Source organism: Protopterus annectens, chromosome 7.part1, assembly GCF_019279795.1.
Source record: "Protopterus annectens isolate FY-2018-M chromosome 7.part1, PAN1.0, whole genome shotgun sequence".
Taxonomy (NCBI): domain Eukaryota; kingdom Metazoa; phylum Chordata; order Ceratodontiformes; family Protopteridae; genus Protopterus; species Protopterus annectens.
Genome location: NC_056740.1, coordinates 63923726 through 63942235, shown reverse-complemented (window position 1 = coordinate 63942235; position 18510 = coordinate 63923726). Strand labels below are relative to the sequence as shown.

Here is an 18510-nt window from a genome sequence, read left to right as displayed (position 1 = left end):
GCATAAATAAAAAATTCTAACTAAAAGTCAAGCATAATCACTGCATAAGACATATCACCAGATACCACCTTTCATTAATCTTAATTCTATGAGTCAGTCTTCTACAGAGTACTAAAACAACTAAATAGGTAATCACAGTTTAAATAGAACAACATAAAAACACAGTTAAGAACAACCAGTTAAAACTTTCTAATCAACATTGAGACTAACAGGGCTTAAATATTGCCAAACAAGGGTGGATGAGCCAGAGCTGGAGTTTGAGCTTGAGTACAAACTTGGCTTGAGCTTGTATTCTAGCAAGTTAATGAGCTGAAAAGGAACTGAGTGAATTCATTTCTGTGTTTTTTTTTTCTCAAGTATCTGATTCAAAACAGACTTGCATACTGTGGGTGTTTTCTGTTACGTCCAGTCACATCAGATAAGTACTGTGCTTGGCTGAAACTGCAGTGGGGCAGTACCAGAACCACAGCAAGATGTTCAAGAAGAGAGACGGTGAGTCATTCATTTTAGCTGTCAGTCAGCTGTTTGTTCATTCCTCTCACCTGTCCCTATTTTGCTGAATGTCCCCAATTTTGACTAATATTTTTTTTACCCGTTCCCCTTAAAATTTCTGATTGTCTGCTGAGAATTACAATCAGTCAAAAATGCCTGACATTAGATTTTCATACTTCTTATTGTTCAGAAAATGCATATTGATGGAAAACATGTTGCTCTACTAACTCTTCCAGTGGTTTAGAGTAATATTTAAATATTGTCTCTGATTTTGGGCCTTTGTCCCCATTATTTTTTTCATTTGTCCCCTGATCCTTCAGTATAAAGTTGAGAGCTATATGTTATTTGTGACTACTGTTTCCTAATTCTGCATGAAGATGATGATGAAAGTGGTCACCCCTGTTTAATTTGCTGGGAGAAGGAAGCATGCTTGTGTTGGGGGATAACCTGTGAGAGTAGGACAGGAACTTTTTACTATTTTTGCAAAACCATCCAATTTTATTAAGGAGAATTTCACACAGCACTACAAATTTCAAAAGCACAATTAACGAGACTCCAAAGGCAATGGCTATCCTGCTCAAGCACCATGCTGGGCACTGTTTACGTAGTTCATAGGTTCATAGGTAGGTACTAGGCTACTGACCCTAGGGCCTATATAAGCCTAGCCAAATGGTACCCTGGCTTTCGCCACCCAAGAAAATTATTTTCCTGTGCCCCTGTCAAGCAGAGCCACAGGAAGTGATCCCCGGGGTGAATTTCCTATCTCCCATCCAGTCATCAAGATTTTACTTGAAGAGTTCTAATGAGGAGCTTTATTTGATATAGATAGGTAGTTTGTTCCAGAGTAAGTCTCTGGGACAGGAATCTATCCCTCCAGTATGTTCTGTTTATTGTGGTGACAATTTTTAGGTCGCTAGAGCGTGTAGCTCGGAGGGATTGGGATTTCCTTAAGAGAAGCATGTCCAACAGCTCTGGGTTTGACATAGTTTTGTATGTTAGGCAGAGATCGCCTCTGAGTAGGCGATATGCGACGGAGTAAAGCAGGAGTTTTTTGAGACGGTTTGCATAGGGCATCTGTTTGAGGCCGATAATCCTCTATGTGAGGTATTTCTGTGGCCTTTCCAGTTGTTGTAGATGTCTTATGAGGTACATACCAAAAGGGGCGTTGTACTCTATAATGGGTCTACTGAGTGATGAGTAGAGGGGAACAGTGACTTCTTTTTTCCTGGATGAGGAACATTTTGTGATGAGGTGTGCCACGTACAAAGATATCCTGAGTACTGTGGTGATGTGATTATCAAAGGTGAGACTACCGTCCACCTGTGTCCCAAGGTCTCTTATCACACTTTTGGTGTTAAGTATACTACCGCCTATGTGGTAGTTCATGGGTACAGAGTTTTTACCAAAAGGGATGACAATGCACTTTTTGGCATTGAGCTTGAGGCCATGGATTTGACACCAGCCATCTGTCTCAATGAGGCCCTTTTGTAGGATGTCCACATCGTTAGGAGTTTTGATTATGGCTCCTACTTTGCAGTCATCTGTGAACTTCATTAGCCAAAGACCTTCTGTGTTAGCCTGTACTTCAGAGAAGTAGATACCAAACAGGAGAGGACCCAGGACTTAACTCTGTGGTACTCCACTTGTCATTGGTCTGAAGTTGGATTTGGAGTCTGCTACTTTCACAGTGTGGGTTCTGTCAGTGAGCCAGTTGGCAACCCATCTTGTGACATAGGGATTTATACCTAGTTTAGTGAGTTTATCTATAATTCCAGAGTGGGGGATGGTGTCAAAAGCCTTGGCAAGATCAAGATAGGCTGTGTAAACCACCTTACCCTCATCTACGGCTTTGGTGACCGCTTCAAAGAAGTTTATCAGGTTTAGGAGACATGATCTGCCTTTTACAACCCCAAACTGGGTAGGGTCCAGAGTTTGGAGATTACTAATGTCATTGTTTATAAGTTCCATGATGATACGTTCCATAGCCTTGCAGACCAGGCTCATCAGGCTAATGGGGCAGTAGTTCCCAGGGTCCGTGGTGGCTCCCCCTTTGTAGAGTGGGATAACCGTTGCTGTGTGCCATTCAGTGGGCACAAAGCCTGAGGTGAGGCTATGATTGAACATGGTACTTAGGTGGGGTGCCAATTTGTTCTGTAGTTCGTGTATCTCCCAGCCTGGGATGTTGTCAGGTCCCATGGATGCTGTGTTCTTGGCTTTGGACAGTGTGCTTTTTTTTACCTGTGCAGTCATGATTACAGGAACTTTGCATTCTTCCGGTATAGAGATGGGCCCTTTAGGGGATGAGAGGGGGGTAAAGTTAGCATTGAACCTATGTGCCAGGATGTTGGCAATATCAGTTGGTTCTTTATATTTAGTGCCATTGTGCTGTAACTCAAAGCAGATCTGAGTGTTGCCATTGAGATTCTTGACATAGCTAAATAATGCTTTGTGGCTGCCATTAGAATCAGTGGCGATTTTGTTTTCATAACTAGCTTTGGAGGATTTTATGAGGGATCTCAACTTCTTACTGAGGCTGACCAGGGAGTTCCTCCAATCATGGGGTTTTACTCTTTTTTGCAACAGTTTCTTTCTTTTGTTGTAGAGTTTGTTTATGGCAGGGGACCACCAGATTGGCTTCTTTTTTTGGAGGATAGCATCTTGGTTCTGTTAGGGATTGCACGATCCATGCACTCGTGTAAGTGCTTATAAAGTGCATTTGTGAGGATTCAGCAGTCATACCTCTATTGTTCGTCACCATGGGTGTCGTGAAGCTTGCCACTTTTGTCTTAAGAAGCGTGAAGTTAGCTTTGGAGAAATTATTTACGGTGGTTTCCATAATGGGGGGTAGGGGTGGGATGTGGATGTCTAGGGTGATTAGCTTGTGGTCAGATCTGACCAACAAGGAATTGACCTCTGGTATGGAACACCGGTTACCCATGTTGGTAATGACCAGGTCTAGGATATTGCTGCCCCTGGTGCGGGTGTGGATAAGTTGATCCAAGGCATTGGTATTTATGAATTCCAGAAAACGTTGAGCACAAGAGTTGGTACACGAGTAGTTTTCCCAGTTAATGGTGGGGTAGTTGAAATCACCCATTATTAGGGTGTTAGGCTGTACCCTAATATTTCCAGTGTATCAAGAAATGAGGAGTGGGAATCCTGGGGCATGATGGAGGAATCTGTAGCAAGCTACAATTTGGATTGCGGGTCTTGCCCAGAGTTAGTTGCACTTGAATAATCTCGGATGCATTATGCTGCGCAACTAGCCTGGAGGTGTGAATATCCTTAATGAATATGGACACGCCTCTGCCTTTAGTGTTTCGGTCAAGGTTAGGTGGCCGAAGGGTGTGGAATGAATTATAGCCTGGTAATGCCGGGGTGCTCTCTGGAGCCTTGAACCAGGTCTTTGCCACTGCACAGATGTCGATGTTCACCATTTTAAGGAGTGTCTCGAATGAGTGCATTTTGAGGTTTAGACTTCTAGCATTACCCTCAGATTTTGCTTGCTTGTACCTGTAACGGTGGTGAATTTATCATTTGAACCTTGCCTAAAAAAGGAACTATAGGGGTGGAAAGAGCCTTAGCCAGTATCCAGAATCCCAAGGGCGACAGGTGCAGGCCATCTCTGGCAAAGCATTGTGGTTTGTCGATCATGTAATGCCAGGCAGACAAATACTGGATCCCATTAGAATGACACCAGAAGCTTAGCCAATTGTTGAAGTCAATCATTTTGTCCTTGTACTATGGTATCATTCTGTGTGATGGCAGGATGCTACTCAGGGCTAGGGTCATACCTGCCTGGGCTACAAGATCAGACAGCTCCTCCATGTCTCTTTTCATGTAGTCCAGGGAGGTATGTTTCAGGTCATTCACACCAACATGGACAATGACAGAGTCATATTTGTACTTGTTGTGGAGTGACCTGAGTGCATGCGTTATGTGGCAGATCCTGGCACCCGACAGTCAGCTGACAGTAACTTTCTCCTTGTTTAGCCTGGTGAGTGGAATATCAGTGTACCTGACTATAGAGTCACGTATGACTAGAGTGTTTGTACGTTGTTATGCCTTATGGGCTGTGGTTGAGTGGCACACTGAGTTTGTGGGCTATGTGTCATTTGGGTTGTGTTGGGGGGTGGAGGTTGCTTGTGTTTCTGCTTTGGAGGTCCCTGTTGCTTGGGTAGATTTTTATTGAGAGCCTCTGCAAATGTAGGTGTGTGTTTTGTGTTTCTATATGTGTGTTTTGGTGGTGTAGGTTTTGAAGGACTATGTGATGAGTGTGGTGTGGTGCAAGTGTTTACCTTCTCCTCTTGACTGTCTAGTCCAGTCTTGGGTGAAGAGAGCTTTGCTTCCAGTTTGGCTATATAAGTGCATCTCTCACAGGTTGTAGTGTTGGGTGGTAGGAGGAGAGGGATTTCTGTGTACATGAGGCAATTGCTGCATTGCCCCAAGATGCCCAGATTCATCAGGTAGACAGGAGAAAACACCGGGAGCTGACCCTTAGACATGCTTGGATAGGTGCTTATTTATTAAGTACTAAAAACTGCTTTCCTCTAGACAAGTGAGGAAAGTTGAGTGCTGTAGTAATGTGTACCTTATTTAGTACTTACAATGAGTTCTGAACAAGTACTGAGCTCAAAGAAACAGATTTGAGTGCTGAAACTAAAAAACTGGCTAGTTCTAAGAAACAAAATTAAGCTAGAAGGCTTCCCTCCAACACAGAAAGGCTTGGGAGCTCAGAAGCTTACAAACAGTCTTGGATACAGCAAATCTGTATCTGGACTAGGCGACTTACAGGAAAGACAGGAAACAAGCTTAGAATTTTTTTTTTGTAAAGTGGAAAGGGGAAAGAAGGTGGGTTGGCCTTCTCAAATGTTCTCCCTGGATTAGGTAGAATAAGGTAATGACACTAGACTGGGAGGAGTGTCCTAGATCAAATTGACAGTAGGGGCAGGCAACTGCAAAGCCACCAAGTATAAGGACATGATACCAATAGGGAGGGAGAGTGGGAAACAATATGATACGCTTCTTGGCAGGAAATCAGAACAAAAAACCCAAACAGATGCTTAATAAATGTAGACAATATCCAGTTAATACCTCACACACAGTGAAACTAGCTAGAAAGGTATGTAGCAGACAATAAAAATGCTATAAATAACTCGTAAAAATAAGTAAAAACAGGATACTTAATGTTATATATTACAGTGGCAGCCAAATAAATGAATGCATGATGGGACATGTTGAGCTACCTTTCCTCAGAGTCTGGAGGAACAGCACAACTTACCAACATTCTGAAGACAAAATTCAGCATTCTTTTTTAGCTTAATTTAGTTTTATTTAGTTAAATTTTTCCTATATTTCAAAAATTCGTATAACAGGTTCGCACAGTGTGTATGGCTAAAGTGAATGCTCATTTGAAAATTTCTACATTTTTACATTAAAATCATGTCAAAGGTATTATCAGTAAATTACAACTTATTTTTGCTTTTTCTACATGCTGCTGAAACACATAGCTTTCAAGTGGACCCAATACTATGTCTTACTGAATCAGGCAGCAGGGGTCCATCTGAGGGATCATCTAATAACACTACTGAAAAAATAGTAATTCTACTCACAAAATGGTCACCTCAATAAGGCAAGGACAAGTCTGAGTTTGCACCGAATATGGAAAAACAGTCCAGAAACCCGAGTTTATTTTGACAGCCACTTATTTCCTTCACTCAGCTGATCTTCAGGCTGTCAGATATATATTGTGACATGAAATTGCTTCTAATTTATTTCTGCTTTACAATTATTTGCAATGATTAATATACTATCTATGGTATGATCCCAGTTATTTTCACTAGAGGTAACATATGACTGTGGGATGGGTAAGGCCAATGTAACATCAAATGGGACAGTTTAATTCAAGCAGCAAGAGGTAAATTGCCTAGGCTTAAAATGGCCCACAAGCACAGTTAGCCTAGTACTTACCTATGAAACAATGAAACCAACCTTGAATGGAATAATAGCTCATCACAGAATACACATACGTTTACACACACACACACACACACACACACACACACACACACACACACACACACACACACACACACACAAACACATGCGCACTCACCGCAAGGCAGTTTCAAGGTTCACCAAATCACCTTATGGTATGACTTTGGGAAAGACACAGGAAAGACATGCAAGCTCTACAAAAGAACAAAAGAGATACCCAAGTAATAACTGAACTGGAAAGTTAAGGGCTGTGAGGAAACAATGCTCAATGCTGTTCCATATGCCACCCTGCTTATGAACATAATTATATTAAATATTTTAGGTTTACAAACGATTTCTTTACTGGAAGGACAGATGAGAAGAAAATTTCTAGTTCTTTGCAGTACAAATTTGCTAATACATTTAAACTGCAATTTATTTTGAGAAGTAAGCATCACAAATTGCATTACTTGCATTTTATTGGTTAAAAGCTGAATGAACATGTTTGGATGAAACATTTTACTTTCAAATACTTCACGGATTTTAATGCAATGCATAAAGTATTTGCACCGAGATGCTCCTCTCCACTTGCACTGAAACGTATCACTAGAACCACAACTTACAACCTATGAAGCTAGGGTACAACAGGCCCTTACTCTCCAAACTTCATCAATTAAATTACTTAGCTCTGCTCTAGATTCTCCATACTTGCTCCAGAACTGTGGAAATCATTCCTCGCTGTCTCACCAAGAACACTAAGTTCAGTTTGAACAATACAGATGTAAATGCACAGGACATATCACAATTAACACTACTCTGCACTAGGGTAAATTCCTTGCATGCCACCCCATTTATACTACTACGTTACAGTTACCACTATATTTATGCTTTCTTTAAGTATAAATACAGCTTATCTTTCTCCTTACTCACTGCCATCTTACAACTTTTACCATGCAAGTCTCTCTGCCTCTTGCTTTGTCCACTAAACACCTAGTGTTATCTTCTACAACTTCCAAGGTTACATTTTTCTCACTCTTTCTGTGCTACCTCCATGACTCCACTTTTCCAAATCTAAAACGTAACCCTCAATATGATGCAAAACGTGTACACAGTATCTTTCCTTCAGTGACTAGTCTGTATTACCTTTCTGTTCCACATTGGTTGTAATTGTTACATTTTAGCTGCAACCCACACTGAGACTTCAATCGGTCATGCTGTGATCAGTGCTATACCCCAGTAAAAAATGAAAATAAAATAAATAAAAAGCACTCACTCACTAGTACTTGCATGATCTGACTCTTAACATGACTGCATCAGGTATACAGAGGATAGTTAAACTTTGTTAGGCAGAAGTTATCCTCAAAATCCACTGTATAACTATGCTTTATAGGGGAATAATTCCTGATGAACCAATACCAGCTTTTCAAGGTTTTTTGCACACATAGATTAATCCATAGCAGAGACATGCATACATATAAAACTTATGTGGGCAAAAAAAACATGTAAAATCAAATTCTGATTTACAGAACTGGTCATCATACAAAATGACAGGATATCTGGGGGACATTAATGATGACGGTGGCACTTTCCTCCTACAGAAAAGGCAAATTCCATGGCCATACCTCACAACTGTCCAGATTTTTGGCTCATATTTTTGGTCTGTTCCTCTTAAAATTTGTGGTTTCTGGGAAATCACTGGGATGATCTGTTGATTGAAGTCAGTAAATAATGACAAACATTTGGGTTTCAGACTTGAAATGCTTCAGAAAATGTATATTAAAACAAATCCAGTCACCCTAGCAACTTTATAAGTTTATAAGAGTAATATTTAAAATCTGTCCCTATATTTGGGCCTTTGTCCCCCCATTTTGCTGGGCTTTGTCCAGATTTCTTGTACTAAGAGGTTGAGAGCTATGTGACCACAGCTGATATACTGGTCTACATTTATCACAATAAAACCCACAGACAGGCATGCTGTTACCACTACTAGACGGGATGTTTAGATTTGGTAGGTTTGCTTGAAATAATTGCAAATAAACACACCCATTATGGCAAAACTGTTATCCTATCTGGTAAATTAGAATACAACTCTGTGCATGTATAAGAAGTATATGGAAACATTTGCTATATGTTTGCATACTGTGCATATGTTTAATAACACTACATATGTATGTATAAATAAATAAATAAATATATATATATATATATATATATATATATATATATACACACATATATATATATATATATATATATATATATATAAACACACACACACATATATATATATATATATATATACACACACACACATACACACACATACAGAGAGAGTTTGTGTGTGTGTGTGTGTGTGTGTGTGTGTGTGTGTGTGTAAACATGTACAGTATGCACAATTATAACAAATGTATTCATATTCTATGAAATATTTATACATATATACATATATATATATATGTATGTAATATATAGTAGTATAATATATATTGCTGCAGAGCTGATTTGGTCACAGCACGCATTCATCTCGTGCCTCAATTTGTGGTAAATTTATTAGCAGTTGCAGTGACTGAATTATATGACACTCGAACTGCATTAGTTTGACTGAAATAGAATTTATGGAGTTATCCTCTTTCTTTGCAGTTATCCAATTGTTGAGTTAGTATATTTAATTTCTCAGAGTGTGGGGACAGAGTTCCCACATCAGGAATTGTGAGGGTCTAAGCACCCCCATGTAAAAACAAAGTTTCTGGTACTTTTAGATAATCAGAAATTAAATGTATTTATTTCATTTACAATTACCTTATTCAGCTGATTTTGTGTTTCAATGAAAGACATTGCTGATGAAGTTTCACAATGTATTTCACATTGATGAGCGTTCATCTGTGATGTAAAGAAATATATCTATACACACACATATATATGTATACATATATATACGTATGCATGCACAGACCCATACAGATGCATATACAGACTTTATTTATTTATTTTTATTTTAAAGAAAGCCGCCTTAACAGAATGCAATAATCTGGTTGGTTAAGGGATTGAAAGAATGGAATGACACAATGGGCACATAATAGCAGCATAAACCCACCACAGGAGGATTTGCAAGAATGATGCCTGCAATGTCCTTAAAGAATCCACCGTAATTCACCAGAAGGTCCATGTAGCTAAGATGGTTAAGACTACGCTTGCCTCTCTTCCCACAGGAAAGGCACACATAGCACCTCATTTGATAATGCCTGTGGGCAGCAGAGTCTGACTGGGTCCCTTACAGTACTCCTGCCCACCTGGAAATGGCCCATGGTCTTATGCTCTATGAGCAGGATGTATGTTATGTGTTATCTGCAGCTCCTTTGTTGGAGCAAGTGGCCACAACATGCAGCAGTGTGTGCTTGCCTCTGATGGCAGCTCTGAACACAAGCTGCTTTTGTAATGCTCCTGTTGTTCACTGAATGTTTCTCATGATGTACACCATGAAGGTCAAAGTTCAAAATGAGTATGCCCAGCACCATTATTTAAAATGTTTCTGAATCAGTCCACCATTTTCATTTCCTTCATATACATAATCTGTCTGGCTACATTTCTTCATTTAAATGTCATTATACACATTATAGCATACTCTGCAAACTACACTGTTTTTACCTCTGCACAACCACACTACCTGCGTCTTAGAAAGGTATACATGCTGGATACGGCCGCTACCACAGTCATTTGCAGAGTACAATGTGCTAGCCATCCATGAAGCACAGCTGGGGCTTACAGATGGTACACGGACAACAGGATATGAAATTATAGTGGTTTCCTACTTTCTTGTCACTGTTGGTGACCTAAAGAGACAATCCAGATGTCATTAATGTTTGTGTTAAGCTAACTCTTATTAAGCAAAGGGACATTTTCTAAGTAAAATACGACATTCCATAGTAGGCATTATGAGTAAATAACAGACCTTAAATAAGTGAAAAGGCTCTACACCTGTCAAAATAGGTTATACCACTGGAGTTACTACACAATAATACCCACTCTGTCAGACATTATTTCTCACAGAAACACCTTGAAGAAAGATTACTAGAAAGTAAAATATTTGGTAGTTAATAAAGACTCTGCAAATTCTAACTTGGTTCATTTAATTGTTTTACTTTTTGTACTTGTTTATGGACTTTTTTGAGTTCCACAGCCTTAATACTGAACATTTCAAAAGTCTGGAGTTTAAAGATTCATGATGCATATGTAAATATGATGTGCTATAGCATATAGAAGCCCTGCAGATTCAGAAATGTGACTCATCTCCTCTCCTAATTCCCTAAGTGTTTCAAAAGTGATGCTGATGTAAAAGCATAAACCACTAAATAAGCAGCAATTCAAAAACTACCAAGCAAGTGAGGAGCCATGCAGCTTGCTCAATACTCAAGTTAATATGACATTACTACATAAGCACAATGTTGTCATGATAATTTGATAAGGAATCAGTACAGAGAACTGCTTCAGAGTGACATAAAACCAAAGCTCTCAACCTCTTAGAGCAAAGAAATCTGGATAATGGGGGGGGGGGGGGGGCAAAGGTCCAAAAATAGGGACAGTTTTTAAATACTGCTCCCACTAAGTTAGAAAGTTGATAGAATAACAGGTTTTGCATTAGCATGAATTTTCTGAAAGGTGTGAAGTCTGAAACTCAAATGTCTGACATTATTTTCTGACATCAATCTTTAATGAATTGCCAATGATTTACCAGAAAAACCACAATTTTAAGAAAAATGGACCCAATGTGAGGCAAAAAAAATCTAGGCATTCTGCAAAATTCTGTACAGTTGAGAGGTATGCATACAACCTAAGATCACTGGCAGAAGTGCAAATGCAAAAGCCTTCTTGTGAGCCACAGTATTACTTCTGTCTGCACCTGAGTTTATTTTTACAAAAAAAAAGGATAATAAAAGAAAAAACCTCACTAGAACTTTCGTGTGTTTGTAATGTATGTCATCTAGGAAAGTAAATATTAACAACTGGCAAATGAAAGCAAGCCCTAAGACTACAGATGACAAAGGGAGCTGTCCTCAGTAGCAGAAAAATGAGTCCCTAAAGAAAGACAGTTCTCAAAAGCCTATCCATTACTGTGGAACATAAAGTATGACAGCAGGTGTTAACGGGTATTAATTTCAAATGATTCTTCAATAGCTCACAAAGGAACAAAGATACAGGAGTCCTCCGAGTCTCCAAGTTAACCATGATGACAATGACGTCCTAATTACTTCTTACCCAGCTGTCTGACCAAGCGTCCTATTAGGAATTGAAGAGCTTGTATCTTAGGGGCAGCAGTTCTGAAGAAAATGCTTTAAAATCAGAAAAACCTACTGAGCTATGTGATGATTTAGGATACTGACACAGAGGGTTGCAAGATGAAGGGAGGTCAAAATTGGCCTAAAATACTGACACCATAGGAAGGGTGCATGGGAAAGCACATACAGTTGCCCTATAGCAAGAGAAAGACCATCCCCAAACCTTTTCCATATTGCTTTGACTTTCTAAGATATTCTTCCTGGTTATCATCAACAATGAATGCATGGAGTTCACTCAGGGCAAAACACACTTCACAGCAGGCTTATTCTACCTCCATTTTGACTCCAAAATATGCCTTTCTGAATGCTGTTGTCATTGTCTCTGTGTGTCCTTCCTGACAAGAAAAAATTAGAATATCTTTCTGAAAACTGTATGAAGGTAGCCATTTCCCACAGCCGTATACACTTCTTTTTCTATACGATGATTCAAGAGAAAATACACAAAATAAACTGAGAATGCAAAAGAAACAAAATACAAATATGAATAATAATTATAATAATCATAATTAAAGAGAGAAACTACATTCAGAAAAAACACAAATGATGGAATCAGTGCCGTGCTGTGATAATGTTTATACAGCCAATGACAAGAAAGAGCATAGCTGACTGTTAGGATCACATGACCACAGAGTGGTACAATTTCCATGAGTATGTGACATATCTAGTAAGTGCATACCTGCTCAAAATGCACCCTTTGAAGAAATACACCACACTATACATGACAAAGGCTGTGATTGTATTCCAATTAGGAGCAGTTTGCTAGATCCTACTCCAGTGATTTTTCATGCTAGATCCTAGTCCAGTGATTTTTCCATGCTAGATCCTAGTCCAGTGATTTTTATCCATGACCTCCATCCTGTAAAAGCTTCCTTTCTCTACAGCAGCATATTCAATACTCTGCTCAGCTCTTGCAGTTTAGGTTTCTACTTACATCATGTTTTTTTTTCTACACATTATCTACAATGGAAAAAAAAAGAACACTCACCTTATTTGCACATCCAGGTCTACTATTTAAAAAAGAGCTTCACAGAGCAGCTTTGTTGTGCTTCATAAACAGGGACTGGGCATCTTAGTTTCTCCTTTTTGAGGGGCAGTCATTCATTAACTAAAATAAAAAAAGAAAATTCAATATACATAAGCAAAAAACACATATGCACAAGTATTACGCATATACACACATCATGGGGAAAACAAAAAGTCACTACAAGCCAGACTGAAAACTGACACGTGCAATTCCTTATACGAGACTGTAAACACAAGTGTTTACTATGTGACAACTTTTTGAAAATATTTCTGTACTTCTGCCTTTCACCTGTCCTGCTTTAGTGTACTACTAAGAGTCTAGTAAGGTTCTATCATAAAAACAAAACAATGCAGAGGATTATGATCTGGTTGCTAACTGTAACAAGGATATTATGTGTTTGAAACATGGATACCAAGAAATTGACCTCGAGAGTTAAGCACCACTCTCAGACAGCTAGGAGAAGAATTCTGGACAAAGCTTCAAATCATGGGGAAACAAATCCCAAAATAGGACAGCTTTAAAATATTGCTCTTATAAACTTATAAAGTAGCTAGAATAACAGCATTTGTATCAGCATGTATTTTTCTAAAGGATATGAAGTCTGAAACTCCAGTGTATGTCTTTATTTAGTGACTTCAGTCCTCTGTGATTTGCCAACAAATCGCAAATTTTATGAAGAACAGACTGAAAATATGAGGCAAAAGTTGGACATGTCATAAAAATCCAGACAGTTGAGGGGTATGCTCTCAGCATTGTTGATGCTGGGTCTCGTGCTACAGCAGCATTGATAATTGATAATTCAGACATTTTTTTGAGTGTATTTGCTGTACTCCATGCACTACAAACCACTTATGCTCTACATTAATAAGCATGAATCTAATTTACATAACCTAATTTCCTAGTGCAGAGGAGTTTCATCCAGTCTGAAGGACACAATACATGTTTCAGCCACATGGCAGAAGGTATCTTAGCAGCAGTGCAGAGAGAATGACAGACGGAATTGTGCATCTCTCAGTCCTTAGTCCGTGTGCTACTGAGGGACATATAAATCAATGTACAGCTAGGAGCTCTGCACATTTCTTAGTGCTGCAACTATAAGTCGGGGGTATGCGGTAAATATGAAAAGTAGGGTGCACAGCATGGTAACAAAAAGAAAAAATAGGCAGAATGTCAAAGAAAAAAAATTATTTCTATTCAGTCCAAACCATTGTGTTTTCCATAAGGTTCTGTCTGATGGATAATAATCTGTCCAAGCAACAGAGACCTCCAAAGCAGAAACGCAAGCAACCTCCATCCCCCAACACAACCCAAATGACACATAGCCCACAGACACAGTGTGCCAGGCAACCACAGCCAATAAGGAAAAACAACGTACCCAACATACTAGTCATAGTTGACTCTATAGTTAGGCACACTGATGTCCCACTCACCAAGCTAAACAAGGAGAAGGTTACTGTCAGCTGCCTGTTGGGTGCCAGGATCCACCACATAACCCACGCACTCAGGTCACTCAACAACAAGTACAAATATGACTCTGTCATTGTCCATGTTGGTGTGAATGACCTGAGATGTACCTCCCTGGACTACATGAAAAGAGACATGGAAGAAATCTCCAATCATGCAGCCCAGGCAGGTATGACCCTAGCCCTGAGTAGCATTCTGCCATCGTCCAGAATGATACCACAGTACAAGGACAAAATGATTGACTTCAACAATTGGATAAGCTTCTGGTGGCATTCTAAGGGGATCCAGTATCTGTCTGCTTGGGATACATGGTCGACAGACCACGATGCTTTGCCAGAGATGGCCTGCAAGTGTCGACCCTGGGATTCCGGATACTGGCTAAGGTTCTTGCCGCCCCTATAGTGCCTTTTTTAGGGAAAGTTCAAATGATAAATTCACCACTGGAACAGGAACAGGCAAGCAAAAACTGAGGGTAATGCTACTCAGTGCTAGAAGTCTAAATCTCAAAATGCACTCACTCGAGGCACTCCTTAAAATGGAGAACATTGATATCTGTGCAGTGACTGAGACCTGGCTCAAGGCTCCAGAGAGCACCCCTGCACTACCAGGCTATAACTCATTCAACACTTTTCGGCCATGTAACCTGGACCGAAACACCAAAGGTGGAGGTGTGTCCATATTCATTAAGGATATCCACACCTCCAGGCTAGTTGCTCAGCATAATGCATCCGAGGTTATCCAAGTGCAACTAACTCTGGGCAAAACTGCAATCCAAATTGTAGCTTGCTACAGATCCCCCACCATGCCCCAGGATTCCCACTCCTCTTTTCTTGATGTATTGGAAAATATTAGGGTTCAACCAAATACCCTAATAATGGGCGACTTCAACTACCCCACCATTAACTGGGAAAACTACTCGTGTACCAACTCCTTAGCTCAATGCTTTCTTGAATTCATAAACTCCAGTGCCCTGGATCAACTTATCCACACCCCCACCAGGGGCAACAATATCCTAGACCTAGTCATTACCAACATGAGTGACCGGTGTTCCACACCTGAAGTCAATTCGTTGGTCCGATCCGACCATAAGCTAATCACTCTTGATATCCACATCCCGCTTCCACCCCCATTAAGAAAACCACTGTAAAAAATTTCTCCAAAGCCAACTTCATGCTTCTTAAGACAGAAGTGGTGAACTTCCTGGCACCCATGCAGATGGACAATACAGTTACAACTGCTGAATCCTACACAAATGCACTCTATAAGCACTTACACGAGTGCATGGATCGTGCTATCCCAAACAGAACCAAGACGCTATCCTCCAAAAAAAGGAAGCCAATCTGGTGGTCCCCTGCCATAAACAAACTGTACAACAGAAGGAAGAAACTGTTGCAAAAGAGAGTAAAATCCCATGAGTGGAGGAGATCACTAGTCAGCCTCAGTAAGAAGTTGTAATCCCTTATAAGATCCTCCAAAGCTAGCTACGAAAACAAAATTGCCACTAATTCTAAGGACAACCACAAAGCATTCTATAGCTATGTCAAGAATCTCAATGGCAACACCCAGATCTGCTCTGAGTTACAGCACAATGGCATGAAAATTACTGAACCAACTGATACTGCCAACATCCTGGCATATAGGTTCAGTGCTAACTTAACTCCCCTTCACCCCCTAAAGGGCCCATATCTATACAGGAAGAATGCAGAGTCCCTGTAATCACAACTACACAAGTAAAAGTTGCACTCTCTAAAGCCAAAAACACAGCATCCATGGGACTGGACAGCATCCCAGGCTGCGTTTTACATGAACTTTAGAACGAGCTGGCTCCCCACCTAAGCACCATGTTTAATAATAGCCTCACATCAGGCTTTGTGCCCACTGAAAGGCACACAGCAACAGTTATCCCACTCCACAAAGGGGAGTCACCACTGATCCCGGGAACTATCGCCCTATTAGCCTGACGAGCCTGGTCTGCAAGGCCATGGAATGGATCATCATGGAACTCATAAACAAAGACATTGGTAACCTCCAAACTCTGGATCCCACCCAGTTCGGGTTTGTAAAAGGCAGATCATGCCTCCTGAACCTGATCGACTTCTTTGAGGCAGTCACCAAAGCCGCAGATGAGGGTAAGGTGGTTCACATAGCCTATCTTAACCTCGCCAAGGCTTTCGACACCATCCCCCATTCTGGAATTATAGCTAAACCCACTAAACTAGGTATAAATCCCTATGTCACAAGTTGGGTTGCCAACTGGCTCACTGACAGAACCCACACTGTAAAAGTTGCAGACTCCAAATCTGACCTCAAAGCAGTGGCAAGTGGAGTACCACAGGGTTCAGTCCTGGGACCTCTCCTGTTTGCTATCTACTTCTCTGAAGTACAGGCTAACACAGAAGGCCTCTGGCTAATGAAGTTCACAGATGACTGCAAACTAGGAGCCATAGTCATGACTCCAAATGATGTGGACATCCTACAGAAGGGTCTCGCTGAGACAGATGCCTGGTGTCAGAGCATTGGCCTCAAGCTCAATGCCAAAAAGTGCAGTGTCATCCCCTTTGGTAAAAATTTTGTACCCATGAACTACCACATAGGCAGCAATCTACTTAACACCAAATGTGTAATAAGCGACCTTGGGACCCAGGTGGACAGTAGTCTCGCCTTTGATAGTCACATCACCACAGTAGTCAGGAAGTCCTTCTATGTGGCACACCTCATCATAAAAGGGTTCTCATCCAGGAAAAAAGAGGTCACTGTTCTCCTCTACTCGACACTCATTAGACCGATTATAGAGTACAATGCCCCTTTTGGAATGTACCTCACAAGACATCTGCAGCAGCTGGAAAGGCCACAAAAGTACCTCACAAAGAGGATTACTGGCCTCAAACAAATGCCCTAAACTTACCGTCTCAAAAAACTCCAGCTTTACTCCGTAGCATATCGCCTACTCTGAGGTGATCTCTGCCCAACATATAAAGCTATGTCAAACCCAGAGCTGTTGGACATACTACACCTAAAGAAATCCCAATCCCTCTGAGTTACACTCTCTATGGACCTAAACCTTGTCACCACAATAAAGAGGACATGCTGGAGGGATAGACTCCTGTCCCAGAGACTTCCCATACTCTGGAACAGGCTACCCATCTATGTCAAACAAAGGTCTTCATTAGCACTCTTCAAGAAAAATCTTGATGAGTGGAATGGAAATAGGAAATACAACCCGGGGATCACTTCTGTGTCTCTGCTCGACAGTGGCACAGGAAAATAACTTTCATGGGTGGCGTAAGCCAGGGAACCTTGTTGGCTAGGCTTACATAGGCCCTTGGGCCGATAGCCTAGTACATACCTATGAACCTATGTTACTTCCTGTTTGTTGCAGTATTCATCCAACCACTGTATTTTGCAGAACATTCTGTCTGCCAATTTATTTCCTATTTGTTGAAGTATTTTACTAAATTACATTGCACATAATGACAGCCCAAGCAGCCTACATTTAAAGATGTTTTGTGCAAAAAAACTATTATTCATCAACTATAAAATTGTAAAGGAACAAACCCTGCCTGCCTTATAAATAAAAAATGTAGTGTGCACCAAGTTAGAGATTGCAGAACTTAAGAAGGGAAATTAACTAGCTTGTCTAAATCTGCCAGGGTGTAAACCCCTTTAGAGAGTCTGAATTGTTTTATTTTGATACTGTTTATTAGCATGTTTCTGGCCTCTCTAAAAAGATGAAAGGTGGTAGCTGTTCATTTTTGTGATATCAGTGCCAGACATTATCAGTGTAGGAGATCTGTACATTATTATCTGATGCAATCCAGGGGAAGGGTCTGGATTTAACTCATGGGTATATTGTCGGGGCAATGTTTGGGAATAACAGAAGGTGATACAATAATTAAATGCAGAATCCAAAGCACAGGTGAGGTGGGGAATCTGGTTCGGACTACTGAGTATATAACGATGAATGTACCTGCACAGAATATTTAAATTTCCTTAAGAAGAAGTATTTATTTGATTTATGGATCATGTAACTGTTTCTTCTTAAGGAGCAGTTATGTGATTTACGTATCTTATCTGACCTGTTGACAGTGTTCATTACAGTAGAACATCAGCTGTTACAAAACTTTTAGGTGTAGACAAGAGGCTCTAATCAAGTATGCATTCCTTTGACCAGGTATTGCATTTTCTAATAGATAACATAAGCTGTCTCCACACCAACAGCTA

The 18510-nt window shown here is 40.3% G+C and overlaps 1 protein-coding gene across 6 annotated transcripts in view; it reads right to left on the bottom strand.

Annotated features, from left to right (window-relative positions):
* The window catches only part of APBA2 (amyloid beta precursor protein binding family A member 2), a 2738723-nt gene that overhangs the window by 1947360 nt on the left and 772853 nt on the right, over nt 1–18510 (bottom strand). For all 6 annotated transcript variants that reach the window (XM_044078549.1, XM_044078553.1, XM_044078554.1 and 3 more), the window contains one exon: nt 12787–12906. The gene's annotated coding sequence lies outside the window, so the exon portion shown is untranslated. The remainder of the gene's footprint in view (nt 1–12786; nt 12907–18510) is intronic.